The 15,836-nt window shown below is 46.3% G+C and overlaps 1 protein-coding gene across 2 annotated transcripts in view; it reads right to left on the bottom strand.

The window, feature by feature from the left end:
• The window catches only part of FBXO11 (F-box protein 11), a 400,064-nt gene that overhangs the window by 133,001 nt on the left and 251,227 nt on the right, over positions 1-15,836 (bottom strand). The window lies entirely within an intron of this gene.

Below are 15,836 nucleotides of genomic sequence, written 5' to 3'. Positions count from 1 at the left end.
TAACAAGAATGAACTTCAGATTAAATGTTTCACACCAACATGGGTTGATAAAAATGGTTTCTGCATGTCTGCCTAGTTTCATTATTTACAAAGAGGATACTTACTAGCAAATGGTTTTGCAGAGGTAATCTACATTAAATGTTCATAGTTTGCATGTTCAGCATCATAAAGGAGTTTAATTGACCTTTAACAATTTGAAACATAACTTCTAGATGATGGTAGAGACCAAACAAACAAGTTAATTACTTCCAGTAACACCTTATCTGGTAGAGACTATATCTACACGTAGAATCTTTAACTGAGAATTTCCCGGGTGTCACTGGATCTGAAAGTTTTTCATGAGCAGTACCCCTACACCGTAAGGTGGTGTCGATCAGCTCTGCATGGCATCCTCGGAAGAGACATTTGCGGCACGTATATAGGCGCCACGCAGACGCACTGACATCAGTTACCTTTCACAACTTTCCACGTCAGAAGCGCAGAGCCAAGAAGCGCACTTATACTGGTGTATCCAAACTAGGCCCCAGAAAGGGATCAGCCCGACCCTAGAAATCAGTTCGCAGTGCGGGGAGGATCAAAGGACTCTGCGGATAGATCATGTCTCTACCAGTTAAGGCATTGTCGAAGGTAAGTAACTTGTTCCTCTGATAAAGACATATAGCTGCAGACTCCTTACCTCTGAATAGGTACCCAAGCAATAACAACCCCAGAGGAGGGACTGAGGACACGGAAATTGTGCATCTGGTTTTCCATACAGGAAAGGGAGCTGTCACAGTAGAACAGACCTGCGAACAGCGGCTGCATGCGACATCAGGAAGTCCACAAGCAGCAAAACCACAGTGGATGGTCTCTGGAGGACCACTCTGGCACTGTTGGGCCTCTTCAACTCAGGCTTGGAGGGACGGGTGCAGTGGTATCCTTAGGTGTTGGTTTTTCACGGTCTTGAAGTCCTTTAAGGTCTCTTAGGGTGCCTGCAGGATGCAGGTCAGCTGCTTCAAAGGAGTTCTTGGTTCCTGGGTGTAGTGATAGCAGATCTCCTGGGCTTTGTGGACACGGTGGCTGCAGGACAAGTCATATTTTGACGCAACTGTTGAAGTCCCCAGGCAGGACAACAGGGGTGGCGCCAAGTCAGTTGCTGGGTCTTCAGTTACTGCTCTTTGCGACTTCACAAGCATCTTCTTTTAGGTCCGAAGGATCTTATTTTCTAGTGTCATGGGCACCCCATAAAACTTAATTTATGGATGTCAGGGATGGGAGGGTTGTAGCCAATGGGCTACCTATTCCTGGGGTCACTACGTCTACTATATGACCACTTCCTGTGGGAAGTGAGCATAACCCTGTCCCAGAGTTCCCAAGTTTGCTATCAGAAAGATGGCTAACTCTGAAAAGTTGTGTCCACTTCAGATTAGGCCACCTTAGCGGTGGTACTATCCTGGGGGTGGGCACGCCTACCTGACTAGTTCATTTTACCACATGTCCAGATGCCACAGGGCTCTGAACAAAGGAAGTTGGCTTCCTCTCCTGTGGGAGGAGAAAGATTTGCATTTCAGAGGCAGTGGCTCCTTTGAAGCTCCCCTGCCTTTGAATGCTAATCAACAGGCCAACCTGTTGGAGGGGGTGTGAACACCTTCCAGAGCAGGCTTTGTTTCAGAACTCCTGACAGCAAAGTCCCTCACCCTGGCAGAGACCACTCAGCCAACGCACCACAGGCTGGTAGGTTTACAGGGGGCACATCTAAGGTGCCCTCTGTGTGCATGTATTAACAAATCCACTACTGGAAGAAGGGTGGGTTTGTGAATACGAGATGTTTGATAACAAACATCCTTATTGTCAATGATGCAATCATGTAGCTGGGGAACTCGTTTTCACAAGTGTCCAGCACATGTTTTAAAATGGCTTTCCTGTTCACTTATACTGGAAGTAAAGGAACTGACCAGCACAGGAACATATCTGCCCATGCAGATAAGACCACACAAGTAATATAAGGCACCCTATCTTAGGGCTGTAAGGCCTGCTGTAGGCGTGACTTGCAAATATTACATGTAGTACTTGGAGCTGAGTCAAGGTTGGGGTAGCCCTCCTGGATCTCGTACCAGTGATAACCAGTGAAAGCTGTTCTGAGGGTTTGGGGCCATGTCTTGCTGTGTGAGTTTTCCCTCACGGTCCTTTGGAGACGTAGCTGTTGCTGCTGTTACGGCTGCCATTGTTTTTGATGCTGCCACCTTCTCTTCTCTTCTCACTTCTGTGCTGCCACTGTGGCTGGGTCGCTCGTGGAGACAGGCGAGTCCAGTGTGTGCTACAGGGCGTCGAGGAGGAGGGGGGGGGGGGGGGGGGGGGGTTGAACTGTTGGGACGGGACAGAGCAGTTGAGCACAGCCCCAGAGAGTCCGTTGCAGACCACAGAGCGGCGGCGTGGGGTCGGCCTCCAACAGCCCGTTAATTCACCTACACGGACAGCCAGTTAGAGACAAAGAACCAGGCACAGCGGGTACAGTGGTGAGTGCGGGGCAGGTCACAACACCATCGGCGGTGCAGCCCCGAGGGGCCTGACATTTCCGCTGCACTGCCTCTGTGTCTCTCGTCTTTGCATTAGCCTCTACACGTCTCGGCTCCTCATCCAACACCCTTTACCCCCTGGCCATTAAAGAGGGCAAGAAGACATCAGATCTGCAGGACAAGCAAGGAAATCCGCTGGGCTTGGAGGTAAGAGAAGGGACATGAGCTTCCATCTGCCAAGAGTGGACTGGGCACACACACAGAAGCAGCCAGGCTAGATCCGGGTGTGGCTTGTGGGCTGCCAATTGAGTTCCCGCTCGCAGCTCCCTATCCCCCCAGCGCCTCCCATCCTCCAGAGACCCCTTCCCAGCCAGCGCATTGCTCCAGATCGGTACCAGATCAGTACCTGCCAAAAAGTCTCTGCCGACAGCCCTAAGCAAGTAATGAACGCCCTACATCCCACTCCACTCCACTCCACTCCACCAAGCAACGCGGACGTGCTCCCTGCACCCCCAGGCACCAGTTGCCAGGGTTGCCCAGCCGCATTGGCTGATAAGAGAGATTTACTTTAGGCGCTATGTTGAGGGGGAATCAAACACAAGTAGCCATTGGGAACTGCCCTCCAATAGCTGAAATAACCAAAACACCGGAAACACCCAAATTACCGTTTCCGCATCAGTCCACAGCCAGAAACACACCAGGGATCCTAAATATCACAGACTTTTTAAAATCCCTCAGGAGCCAAGGAACGGCTGTATCCAGATGCTACCAATCAACTTTGCCACAAACTCCGATAGGTAATACTACAAAAACACCAAATAACCAGATAAAAGTTATTGCGCAAGTTCATTCTGCAGAAATCGATCAGTACACCAGGGACCCACTCAACAGCCCACCTTTACCAACCAACTCGGAGGGGACAGACTGCCAGCTCGCCACTCCCCTGCCCACAAGCTCTTTAACTCCCCACCCAGAGACCATGATATCGCATTGGTATAAAGATCATTGGAAACCTCAGCAGAGTGGCATGACCTCCTACTCAGCCCCTTTGAGGAGAAAGAAGATGACGACAAGGCTCATTCAAACATAATAGTAAACCTTGGACCAAAGCACAACTATAATGTTATGTTTTCCCCAATAAAGACAATTCAAAAACGACCCTTAGATCAACATCAATATTTTTGAGGACACATCTAAACACAAGGAAACTCAATCAAGCAAAGGCCTCTCACCAACAAAACAAGGCAGATCAGCCTTTCACCATAGTCTTCAGCACCCTTATGGACCCCTTTCATAAACACAATGGAGGTGATCTCCTTGGCGCTCATATACCACTCAGAAAAGGATAATGTTACTTACCCAGTAAGCATCTGTTCTTGGCACGCAGAGCTGTAGATTCACATGCTTTGCATACTCCTACCATCTAGAGTTGGGTTCGGATGTTTGCAAGTTGTTTTTCTTCAAAGAAGTCTTTCCTAGTCACAAGGTAAGATGACTCCTCCTTACGGTGATAGTGCACATGGGCATCAACTCTACTGTTCTTGCCTGGGAGGCGGATGTGGGTGAGATGGACGAAGTGGACTGGGATACAGTTCTCATGCACCCACGAGAGGTGGCGATTAAGTCACGGCTACGGTTGATCCAATTCAATATCCTGCATAGAACGTACTTTGACAGACGACGACTGTTCAAAATGGGACGGGTGGGAGACATGTCGTGTCTGAGATGCGGGCGGGAGGAAGGGACTTTCTTTCATATACTTTGGCTCTGCCCGCAGATTCAGGGGTACTGGAGGAGGATCCTGGGGGAGCTGAGCAAGGTGCTGGAGGTGCCGCTTCCGGAGGACCCCAAGTTAGTGTTACTGGGTATGACACATGATGTGGACCTCCCCCGCCCGTTGCTGATCTTCCTTGTGCTGGCTCTGGTGGTGGCGAAGAGAGACGTAGCAAAATACTGGGGGGCGCCCTCATCTCCCTGCTTGGAGGAGTGGAGGAGGGGTCTTGACATCTACATGGCGGCAGAAAGGGTCACGTACAAGGCGAGAGGCTGCCCCAAAAAATTTACCAGGGTGTGGTCCAGATGGCGGAGGTATCATGGCCTGGAGGGGGGACTCTAGTGGGGCGGTGAAATGGAGGGGGCCGGCAAGGTTCATGGATGAGGTCCACAGCCTTAGGACACAGACATTGTTATGCATTGAAGACGCTGATGTCAGCCACGGCGTAGGTCCGAAACAGACTTCCAGTGTGATGAGAGAAGGGTGGGGGTGGAGGGCGGGCGAGGCGGGGGTGGTGCTCAATATTGACCTGTCTGTTTGGTTGTTTTACATTGTGTATAGTTGTACACCAAAAATGTCAATAAACATATTTTTAAAAAAAAACCTCTACTGTTCTTGTTTTCCCACAAGCCGGGGGAATGGAGTAAGTAAGTGTAGTACAGAGAAGTCCATGCATATTTAATGTGAATAATAAGAACTGCAACAACCACAGGTGTCCAGGGAGGAGGGAGAGCGCATGTGAATCTATAGCTGTACATGCCAAGAACAGATGTTTACAGGGTAAGTAACATAATCCGTTCGAGGGATGTGTGTTGTAGATACACATGCTTTGCATTGATTGTATAGCAGTATTTTCCCAAAGGGGTTGCTAACCAGTGGGTGCTGCACTTGTTTGAAAAAGTGTTTTTAGCACTGCTTGTCCCACATTAGCTTGTTGACGTGCTACTACAGCCACACAATGATGTTTGGTAAACGTGTGGTGTAAATCATGTAGCTGCCTTACATACATCAGCCATAGGCCATAGATGCTCCTATTTTGCGAGTAGAATGTGCTCTAGGAGGTATATTCAAAGTTCTTTTAGCTTAAACATAGCAAGTTTGAATGACTTTAACAATCCATCTAGAAATAAGGGATTTAGAGATAGAATTTCCTTTATGAGGTAGATCAAATGCAACAAAAAGTTTTTTTGTTTTGCAAATTTCTTTTGTTGTATTAATAAAGTATAATAGTGCTCTTCTGACATCAAGTGTGTGTAAAGCCCTTTCTGCCACTAAATCAGGTTAAGGGAAGAACACAGATAACTTAACTGATTGGTTAATATGAAAAGCAGAAACTACTTTTGGTAGGAATTTTGGGTTTGTATGAAGAACCACTATCTTTATGAAGTTGAAAGAAAGGTTCTTCTAAGGTCAATGCCTGTAGCTCACCAACACATTTTAGTGAAGTGATAGCAATTAGAAAGGCAACTTTCCATGAAAGAAATTGTAATGAACAATTGTGTGATGGCCCAAAAGGTGGACCCATAAGCCTTGAGAGAACAACGTTAAGCTTCCAGGCAGGTGCAGGTGGCACCCTGGGTGGTATTATTCTTTTAAGGCCTTCCATAAAAGCTTTAACTACTGGAACTTTGAATAAGGATAAATGTTGTTGCAAATATGCAGATACTGCCACAAGGTGTAGTCGAATTGATGTGTAGGCTAAGCCAACTCTCTGTAGATGCAAAAGCAAAACAAAAAATATTTTGTATAGATACATCTAGAGGATCAATTGTGTTATTACAATATATAACCAACCTTTTCCACTTCGCTGCATAACATGCTCAAGTGGTAGGTTTCCTTAATTCTTTAAGAATTATCAAACAATCTGGTGGCAGATTTAGGTATCCAAACCCTATGACTTCAGGAGCCAGATTACTAGGTTGAGCACCCTCAGTTTTGGATGTCTGCTGTCTCAATGGTTCAGTGTGAGAAGGTTGCAAGTGAGGTGCAGCTTTTGGTGGGGAACCACTGACAGTTCTAGTAGTGTGGTGAACCATGGTTGACGAGCCCATGTGGGAACCACTAGATTCAGTGTCAGTGAAGTCTGCCTGAGTTTCTGAACCCAAAATGCAAGGAGAGGGAGAGGAGGAATAGAGTAAGCAAATATCCCAGACCGTTCATCCATAGGGCATTGCCTTTGGATAGGGGGTGTGGGAATCTGGAGGCGAAGTTTGGGCATTTTGAGTTCTCTGCTGTAGCAAAAAGGTCTATCTGTGGAAATGCCCATTTTTGGAAGTATTGAAGGAGAAACTGGGGATGAAGTTTCCATTCATGTACTTGTTGCCGGATCCTGCTGAGGAGGTTGGCAAATTGGTTGTGCATGCCTGAAAGGTGTTCTGCCAGAAGATGAATTTTGTGATGTATTGGCCAACACCAAATGGTTTGAGAGAGGCGTGACAACTGTATAGCATGTGTACTCCCTGATTTTGTACATAGTTGTCATATTGTCCGTCCGGACTAAGACCACTTTCCCTATGAGGTGGGGCTGAAAAGCTTTTAGTGCTACATAAACAGCTAGAAGCTCCAATTAATTGATGTGGAGACTCTCGTGTTTGGTGTCCCATAAACCCCAAACTGTTAGATGCTGGAGAAGGGCATCCCAACCTGTCAGAGAAGCAACTGCTGTTAGTACGACCTGTGGAATTGGATCAATTAAGGGTTGCCCTTTTGATTGCGTGTTCCACCACCGCAGAGAGCGATGAGTGCAGCAGACTACCAACACTAGATCTGTTAATTGATCCTGTGTTTGATTCCACTGACGTGCTAAGCATTCCTGTAGAGGTAATGCGTATTCTTGCATAAGGCACTATTGCAATGCATGACGCCATCATTCCTAATAGTTACATGAAAGTTTTGACTTTAGGTATTGGTTGTTTTGAAACTGTAATAATAAAGTTTGAAAATGTGAATTCTGTTTGCATTGCGAGAGACTAGAGCTTTGTGAGTGTTTAACGTTGCTCCCAGATATGGTTGCAGTTGTGAGTGTTGAAGATGGGACTTTTGTGCATGGACTGTAAATTCCAATTGATGGAGAAGGTTTATGGTAGCTTGAGTATGTTGTAAACACTTTTGCTGTGTGTTGGCTTTGATGAGCCAATCGTCTGGATATGGGAAGACACAAATGTGTTGTCTTCTTAGATGAGCTGCTACTACTGCTAGACATTTTGTGAATACTCTGGGTGGAGTAGTCACTCTGAATGGAAGTACTTTTGACTTGATAGGGATTTCCTGCTTTCACAAATCTGAGGTACTTGCGATGTGCTGGGTGGACAGGAATATGAAAGCATGCGTCCTTTAAGTCTAGTGTAGACAAAGTCACCTTGTTGTAGAAGTGGAATTACTTGTTGAAGAGTAACCATAAGGAAGTGTTCTGACAGTATGTATAGGTTTAACACTGAGATCAAAGATTGGTCGTAGAGACCTGTCCTCCATGGGGATTAGAAGTGAATTGAGTAAACTCCTGATCCTTGGTGTTGTAATGGAACTGGTTCTATCGCTTCTTTTGTTAGAAGAGCTTGAACTTCTTGTTTGAGGAACTGTAGGTGTTGTAGAGAGGGTTTGTGAGTGCGACGTGGAAAATTGGGAGGATTGCTGGTAAGCTCCAGGAAATAACCATGTTGAATATTGTCTAATACCCATTTGTCTGATGTTATTGATTGCCAAACGGGAAAGATTTGTTGTAGTTACCCGACAGGTGTAAAATGGTCTCGGGATTTGTATGCAAGTCACTGTTAGTTGGGAGATGGAGAGGTACGTTTTGGTGTGCCTTTACCTCTGCCTTTGAAATTATTTCCTCTGTACCCACCTTTATAGAAACCTCTTGATGGCGAGGGTTGTGTGTTTGACCTGTATGAGGACACATTGGGATCTGAGCAGTTATCTTTGGATCCTCCTCTATAAAATGAGCGGTGAAAGGAGCCTCTATTGAATGGTGACTGTAGGGCTCCCACTGATATCGTCACTTCTGTGTCTTTTCTCATTTTCTCAAGTGACTCATCTACTTGAGGTTCAAAATGATTCGGTTTTTATCAAAGGGGGCATTAAGAACAGTATGTTGGTGGCCATCAAAAGGGACGTAGCTGACCCTGTCCCGATGTACGCTGCAGTATACAAGCCTTACCACAGAACACCTAGTGAGGTAAACACAGTCGAAACTCTCAGATGGTCATGGGAGGGGCTAAGAAGGCGAGTTGGTACCCCATTACTTAATGCCCGGTCTATCTCAATTGCACAACACCCACAATGCCCTACACTTCATGATAAAGGTACTATTGAACGTGCACACAAGATGGGCATCTCCAAGCTAGGAGATCTCTACCCGCAAGATACGTTCCTGGAAACACTGGCGAACCAGGACGGAAGCCCCACTCCTGTTCTCGAATTATTACTCTATTACCAGCTTAGAGCGACTTGCAAAACGATTAGAACACCTACTTACCACTCCGTCTCCAAGAAAGCTGATCACCAGACTAAACAATCACACACAATCCAACACCCCACTAATGTACTTGAAGGCCATAGTTAAGTGGAGGTTAAATCTAGATGGTCTTCCTACGGACAAGCAATGGTCATTCTGCTGTTCCCAGTTGTGTCACCTATCTCCTAACTATGAACTGAGATTAATACACTTCAATTTCCTTCATACAGTGCACCACTAATGGAAGAAGTTTATTATCCTGCCTCCCACTGGTGTTATATTGTTTGTTCTTTGGGACATGTTCTTTTGTTATGTTTGTCTGTTGTTGCACCCTCTGAGATTTTGTTTCAGTGTGCGTAATTCTTGCAGTGAAGTCACTTGGAGGTGGGTTGCTGTCCCCCTCTTTGCGGTTGGCCTCTTCCTCAAAGGCAACCTCGAAAGGATTGTCTTCCGTGTTGGTATTGCCAACCTTGTTGTTGTTGGCCCTGCTGCTGGCCCTGGCTTCCTCCTTGGTAACCTTGTTGAAAAGTTTGGTGTGAGGGTACAGGCTGGTCTGCGTGATGGTGTTTCCCTACGCATGCCTCTGAATTGTAGTGCCCCCATGGACCTTGCAGTCTCATTCTTTTTCTTTACTTGATTTAATTTCTCGTCCACAGCAGTTCCGAATGGTTGTTCACCATTGAACGGGGTATTTACTATGTTATTTTGTACTTCTGGTTTGAAACCTGAAATTCGTAGCCAGGCATGCCTACTCTCAGTGACCCGGATCCTCATCTGTCTGCTAAATGTTTCTGCTGCATCTAGGGTTGATTTTAAACATGTGTCCGCCATGTTCTTCCCTTCTTCCACTAGTCAAATTCCACTTTATTCGATTAATTAAAATCATAAAAGCATACTACAACAAATATCAAAAGTTCATCTATAAAACAATTGATAGAATTAATACAATATTAAACAGTTTATAGGTTAAAAAGCAGATTAAAAGGGCGATACGTACATAAAATAGATTAAAAAGCACTTGACAGGGCGATATTGCTAAGTCCAAATTCCTATTGTTCTTCCAAACTAAGCCTTATTCTCTTGCATCGCACAGATGCGGCTAAAAAACTAGCAGTGCAATACATAATAAGAGGAGAGAGCAACATTTGTAAAAAAAGCAGTGCAGGCTTGTACTGGATAAAACCCAAGTCCTTCAGAATAGATTTTAGGTATTTTGTACGCGGTTCATGATAGAAGGAACAAAAAAACAAAAAGTGGGCATTATCCTGAATAGAGAAACCATCACATTTGCATGGGGCCGATTCCTCCAGCTTGCACCAGTTTTTCACATCCCACAGCACTGTATAAATTTGGTTGAACCGAAATTTGGATAAAAGCCATCTATGGAATGGATTAGTTACCATGATTAAATAAGGGGCCAGCTCACAAGACGGGGATATCAGAACGTGAGCCCTCACAGAGGTTTTGCACAAATCGCGTGCTTCACGCTCAGCCGTGCGAATTCTCAGAAAATTAATTTTCACCCACTCTAAGTCAGCTCTACACAAGGCTTCAGGGCAACTAAAAATTTCAGGGCGGCCCAAAAGAGCTGTCATAGTTTCGATATATGTCAGCCACTGAATATCCCTACTGTGGTCAAGTTGGAGGCAATCTTTGATGATCCGGTGATTTAGGCTAAGGTTTGGGTTTAGCCAAAGCTTTATCCACATCAAAAGTGGAGCTAGATTTAAAATGTCTAAGATGTAACCCATTCCCAGCTCTAAATGTACTGAGAAGGTAGCAGTTGACTGGGGTAACCCCAGCAATGAGCGAAAAAATTTATTTTCCTCTGTCTGGATATCTATAACGTTAACGTAACCCCAGATCGCTGCACCATATCTAGCAATAGCAATTGTCTTGGCTTTATAGATGGCCATAATGGCCTCCATAGGTTTCCCCCCCAATCTTTTCGCAAAACCCAAAATGGCACCGTACGAACTTCTTACCGCATTAATTTTGGATATTACCTGCGGTGTCCAAGATCCCCTCTGATCAAAGATCACACCCAGATAGGTGAAGACCTTAACACTAGTGATCACCTCTCCGTCACAGAAAAAAGATTTTTCTTTACGCATGCCACGACCGACAGACATGGTGTGTGATTTGCTTTTATTAATCACCAGATCTAGACTACTCATAAAATTACAAAAGGCATCTAATAACTTTTGTAGGGCAACTGGGGTCCTAGCTATAAGTACCGCGTCATCGGCATAGAGGAGCACCGGAATTGGTGCACCCCCCATGCACGGAAAATCTTTTGTGGCAGACGTTAGGTAACCCTCCAAAGAGTTTACATAGAGCGTAAACAACATTGGAGCCAGGATACACCCCTGGCGGACCCCTCTGGTGGATCTAAAGCACTCGGTGCACTTTCCATCGGTGGTCATTCTTATACGGGCCCTCAGATCTTTGTGAAGCTCCGCTAGAAAGTGCACCAGGGAGCTATCGAGGCCCATCTCCAACAACATTGCCCACAGTTTTGATCTATTAACAAGATCAAAAGCTGTGGACAGATCCATAAAACCCATAAATAAGCTGCCCCCCTTTGCTTTAGTATATTTGGACAATATAAGGTGGAGGTTGAGGCATTGGTCCTCAGTACTCCTCCCTGACCTAAAGCCAAATTGAGCCTCAGATAAGATGTTATTTCCCCTGGCCCACGCGGAGATCCTCGCCAGGACAACCTTGCCTAAAATTTTGACCGAGGAGTCCAGAAGCGATATGGGTCGATAACATTTTGGATCTCCTCTCTGCCCTTTTTTAAAAATAGGGACGATTGTTGCAAGGGACCAGGACTCAGGGAAACCCACTATTGCGGCAGCGTTAAAAACTCTAGTTAAGATATTTGCCCAAAACAGTGGATTTGCCCTGTACATATCTGCAGGTACTCCATCTGGACCGGGTGCCTTACGCCCAGCTGTTTCCTCTATGGCTCTAAGTACCTCACAAGTTTCAAAACTCACAGGTTCCATTGGACTATCAGTTACGGGGATTATAAAAGGGTCCAGCTCTCTGTGACTGTCATATATTTTTTCAAAGTGAGACAGCCACTCAACTTCTGAGATATTTAATTCCTGTACTGAGTTTTGGGCGCCTGTGAGAAATGGAGAGTTTATTATTGTCCAGAATTCAGCACTATTTTTTAGGGTAGCTTTATCCCTTAGGTCCTCCCAGGCTTTACATTTTAATTCTTTTTTACGTAGAGAAATGACCATATTGTAATCCTTCCTCAGTCGTGCCACAAGCTCCTTATTCCTTGGGCGCGCACTAAGGGCTTTTTTGAGGCGGTTATGGGCTTTACTACAGTTTTTATCGAACCAGCCTTTTGCCTGATATTGTTTGTCCCCCTGCCCTTTGGCTAGAAGACTGCTAGACACAAACCTGCAAATACCTTCGAATGAAGATATAACATCATTGTGCCCGGCTAGAGGAGTAGCACACACCCGTAACTCATCTGCAACCGAATTAGATAGAGTCACAAAAAAATGTTCTGGTACAACCGCCTCCCATTTGAGTCTTCTCCCCTGATCCTTTACTTTAAAAGGCAAAATAGTCTGCTGGAGGACAACCAATTTTGACAGTAAGGCACTGTTTGTTAGCACCAGTCCGACAGGGTTGTGATCACTCATGGGCATATCAATAGCATTATAAGTAATCACATAATTAAGAAAAAATCTCGAAATAAAAATAAAATCAATAATCGAGTCGCTAGCCCTGCCCGTGTAAGTGGCAACCCGTGTGGTAGTATCGGAAAATTCAGATTCAAATAACTCGTTTAGCAGCAATACATTTTCAAGTGCTCGACCATTCAGTGTGTGTTCTAAATGGGGTGGTGACACACTGCCTGGGCCCTCCATATCAACCATAACACATTTAGAACACAAATGGACATTAAAATCACCCATTAAAATGATCCGAAACAAAGTGGATTGCTTGTCTCCATAGAGGGTTAAAAAATCTAATAACCAGTTAAAATGCGAGGATTCTGGATTACTATTGGGAGCATTGTAACAGTTAACCAACAACAATTTACCACCATCCTCAACGGTTAACTCCAGAAAAATAAAATTTTTGGAGGCACAATCTAACATAATCAGTTTGCCTCTTATATTCACTGAGACCAACATCATAAGGCCGCCTTTGTTCCGACCAGCTGGGGAAGGCGAGGCAGGGACAAAAAACGATGTAAAGCCGTCTATCCAGTAGTCGCATTCCAAATCCCAAGTCTCTTGCAAGGCAATGACATCATAACTCTTGACAAAGCTTACCCAGCTGGGGTCTCCCTTCTTAGCCCGCAAACCAGCAATGTTCCAAGATAGCAGCCTAACTGATCCCCCAAAGTCACTAACAACAGTCTCAGGTAAATTGGTCTCGACCGCCACAGAAGAGGGTACGTGGACCGTAGATGTACGGGCCGCAACCGCAGCGGCCTCTGTACCCTCTCCCTCTTCCCGTCAATCACAGAGGTCGAGACCTGAGAGCACATCAAACCTGTTATGTGTTGAAATGGGGGGACCCCATGAGCTGGCAATTTCACGACACTGCAAAGAAGGTTGCTGCGGCCGATTTGGCCCCACCGGGGTAAATGGATAAAGTCTTGGTCTCGACGCGGAGGGAAAATTGGCCTTATTGTAAAAGTACCCCAATGGGCGAACACGGATGCTGTTGCTCTCCTCCAGCAAAGATGCTGCCCGCAGGAGGACAGTGGCCACGTGTTGTGGGTATTTGAAATTCACAACCACGCAGTCCCCTCTACAAGATTTCCTTGATGGGCCAATCCAGTTCACTCTCCTTGTCGTGATTATATCTCCAGCAAGTTTGGGCGGAAAATTGCATTTAGCGCCTAACCAGGCCACCACTTTGTTTTTAAGGGATTCATGCGCTTCCACTTGCGGTTCTAAGTTACCTGGGTCGAGTAGTGGGACGTCTGCAAGTACGATAACATATGGAGCGCATTCCGGGGGCAAATTAATAGTATTGGCGCGTCTACTTTGTACAGCATTAATGTTATTGCCAGGTCTCTGCAAATCCCTCGCCTGATCGGAATCCACATCTGTTGATGGGGGATGAATTACTACGGGGGCAGTATGATTATGGCCTGAACTAACAACAGAACGAGTCATAGATGAAGTGTTGGGAGCTTTTGTGACACTACATCCCCTCACCTCGAGGTTAGCTAAACTGTTATGGGAGGGTAAGGGATTCGCCTGAGGAGATTTAACCAGTTGTCGATCCAGTAAATCTCCAAGTCTTTTAATTTCCGCATTAGCAGTGTCCAGTTTGGCTGTAAGACAATCGATGCGAGCTTTAAGTTTTAGATCTACCGCAGCCTCAATACGCTCGATTAACAGATCAAACTGATCTAGGCTCAAAGCAGTCTTGGGATCCTTCATAGGCTCTACATTTAAGTTGGTTTTGGGAGAACTGTGTCTATCTGGCCGATGAGTTTCCACCCTTCTCCTCTGGGTGGTCTTACCCCCCCTCTTACTTTGAAGCCTTCTGCATGATCTAACTGGTCTCTTGCCCCTAGTTTCTTCCACTATTTCTGAGTCTTCCTCGGAGTCAGGGCGTAACGTGTCATTGAATATAGAGACCATTGCATCGTTATCCTGCACCTGAGCAATAGCTGCTACTGTGTTACAAGTAAGTTCAGTAACGTTATGATCTTGTGGAAAACAGTTTGTGATTCTATCGCCATCTGCGAAGTCCTCCAATGTAGCGGTTATTGCTAGAGAGGGGGCATGATCCATATCGTCTATTTTACCCAAAGAGGCTCTTCTATCCTCGTTAATCTTGGTTACCCTCTTCACTAGAAAATTGTTCATTGAGCCCGCCCCCGAGACTACCTTATTTTTCTTGGGACCTGACATCATGGAATTGACAGTCCCTGCGACAGGATCCGGACAATAGCCACACGTCCGTCTCCACTGCACAACACCACAACAGTGGACAAGGGGCGCGGCAGAAAGTGTATCGTACAACAGCAGTACCTATTAAGTGGCAGGAGCTCTGATGTCCGGTGTCAGGGGGATGGCCCCGCCCTGCCTCCTCCTGCCCCGGACGGCCACAGACGGCCCGCCCTTTGCCCGGGCTTAGCCCGGCGCGTCCCGCGAAGCGGGTCTCCCAGTAATTTATGGCGCCTCCTGGCGTCACTACGTCGCGCCGCCGCTGAGGCAGCCGGGAAATGCAGTCCCGGGGCGGCGACGCGGAAGCTGGCGTTTCCTCTGAGGACTCCTTGACTCTTGGCGGTGTCGGCGGTAATGGCGTGGCGTGGCCCAGCAGGTTTCAGGTAGGTTTTAGACAGCCCCCCCGCTCCGCCGGTCTCCCAGTAATTTATGGCGCCTCCTGGCGTCACTACGTCGCGCCGCCGCTGAGGCAGCCGGGAAATGCAGTCCCGGGGCGGCGACGCGGAAGCTGGCGTTTCCTCTGAGGACTCTTTGACTCTTGGCGGTGTCGGCGGTAATGGCGTGGCGTGGCCCAGCAGGTTTCAGGTAGGTTTAGACAGCCCCCCACTAAGTGGCTTGCCCTTCTTTAGAATTGGTCTGGCAGATGTTTTAGTAGTTCGCCTACTTCCTCCCAGTGTTGATATGCATGTCTATTGATTAATGCATTTGAATTTGCGATGCGCAACTGAATTGCCGCACTTCGTTACACATTTCTCCCCATGAGATCAATTCTCTTGCTCTTTGTCTGGTGGTGCCCCCACATTAGTGGGTATATTAGCTCTCTTCCTAGCCGTGGAAGTTATCATAGAATCAGCTGGCACTGAACCCCTGATATACATAGGATCCTTTCAGGAATGTTTGTATTTTTTCTTACCCCTTGGTGTTACAGTCTTGCACATAGCAGGTTCTTTAAAGTCTTCCTTACCCTGGTCCAGCACACTTGGTAGTATGGGAAGGAATGGACTCCTTGTTTGTGTAGGCAGCAAGGTCTCTAGGAGAAAACAGGATTGCGGTTTTTCATCCTCTAACTGCACTCCATAAGTGTCTGCAGCCTTATCACCTGATTGTACATCCCAATGTCAACTGGTGGTGAGGGCCAAGAGGGGTATGAGTCTACCCCTTTTTCT

The sequence above is a fragment of the Triturus cristatus genome, chromosome 6 (genome assembly GCF_964204655.1).
Source record: "Triturus cristatus chromosome 6, aTriCri1.1, whole genome shotgun sequence".
Taxonomy (NCBI): Eukaryota; Metazoa; Chordata; class Amphibia; order Caudata; family Salamandridae; genus Triturus; species Triturus cristatus.
The sequence above is the reverse complement of the archived record's forward strand: the minus strand, read 5'-3'. Positions and strand labels throughout refer to the sequence as shown.